At 52.5% G+C, this 1,458-nt stretch overlaps 1 protein-coding gene across 6 annotated transcripts in view; it reads left to right on the forward strand.

Annotated features, from left to right (window-relative positions):
- The window catches only part of LOC113209418 (uncharacterized), a 78,642-nt gene that overhangs the window by 61,962 nt on the left and 15,222 nt on the right, over positions 1-1,458 (forward strand). The window lies entirely within an intron of this gene.

Below are 1,458 nucleotides of genomic sequence, written 5' to 3' on the forward strand. Positions count from 1 at the left end.
CCCCACCCACCCTTTTCCACTTGTCCCTTATTCTTCTTGACGGTGCCTAAAGTCCCCCGTCCCCGGGAGTGACTCTTCTTACTCCCCACCGTCCTTGGGGACTTGCAGCGAGAGACGCTCACAGCAAACACTGTCTTGCGGAGTTCGCACACAATCATCGTGAATTGCACGGGGATTTCAAGTGAAAATTACGTGGACTCCACACAGAACTTCGCAAGGGCGCTGTTTGCTGTGCTGCGAGCTCACACTGGTGACTCTTGCAGCGCGCGGAGTGCGGAGCGGCCTGCGATGGAAGTCCTCCTCTGCCTGACGACGCGCTTCTCCGAGCAAAAGTAGGTATCGGCTGCGAAGTTGTTTTTGCCGTGGAAGCAGCGGGCCGGCCGCACCGCAGAAAAGGAGGAGAACCGTTCCGCCCGCGAATCGTGGCAGCTAAGTGGCGAAAAAAAAAATATAGACAACAAACCTAAACAAAGTAAAACGGTCGCTAGGACTGCAAGTCGACTACAAGTAAAGCGAGCAAATGTGTGGGGTTCCCGGGTCCCCCCGAGGAGGAAAAAACGAGCACATTTTTTCGGTGTTCACAAGTAGTGTGGTAAATTTTTGCCTGATCTATATTTCCTCCTCTGGAAATAGTTTGATAGTTCTCTTTTAACTTTGTTTTTGGAAGATTGAGAAAAAGGTCGTTGTCTATTTTGTTTCCCCCGTAGCAGAAGGCCGGATGAATTTTTGTCGTCGAGGTCGGTGCTCCTCCGGGACGGTTCTTCAGTGATTCGATTCAGTATCATATAACTAGGCCTCTCTGCTCACTGTCGCAGCAGAGATGACCATAAAAAGAAACACAATTGTGCCCCTGGTTCCCTTAGAGAGTGCCCCGATGCCGATAGTACTTGGGAGCCTTGGGTGGACCCTGGGGGCGCCCTGCTCGCCTGAGGAGCCGCGCCCGGTTGCCTCCCCGAGCCTTTCAGAACCAGGTCAGGTCCCCGGCAGCCCTGCGGCGGGCGCGCCCGGCCCAAGCCCATGCCGCCGCCCGTTCGTTCGTTCGTTCGGTCGATTTGGGGAGCGGCCGGCGACTTGGTTTGGTGCACACGCCCTGCATGCGCCTTCTATACACTATGGGGACCATACGGGCTGCACGCCCACAAGAAGAAGGCTCTCTTATGCAAATGAGCCTCTTGTAGGGCGGGGACAAAGCGTGTGTGACAGTGATAGATAGAGGATTATAGTGATTGTAAAACTCTTCACCGAAATATAATTCTGCAATTAAAAGTGTTAATTGAGACGGTCAAAGTCTTGTTGTGGGAACAAAAATTGAGAATTTTTACTTTTTCTCCCATTCATTAGTCGCTCTTCTACTCAGCTAGATATACTGTATCGTAAAAAAATGTGTAATGAGTAATGGAGAGGAGAAAAGCGGTCGTGGAGTCGAGGGGCCGCGGGTAGAGAAAAGGGGGGGGGGGG

Source organism: Frankliniella occidentalis, unplaced genomic scaffold (genome assembly GCF_000697945.3).
Source record: "Frankliniella occidentalis isolate FOCC.00 unplaced genomic scaffold, Focc_3.1 Scaffold295, whole genome shotgun sequence".
NCBI lineage: Eukaryota > Metazoa > Arthropoda > Insecta > Thysanoptera > Thripidae > Frankliniella > Frankliniella occidentalis.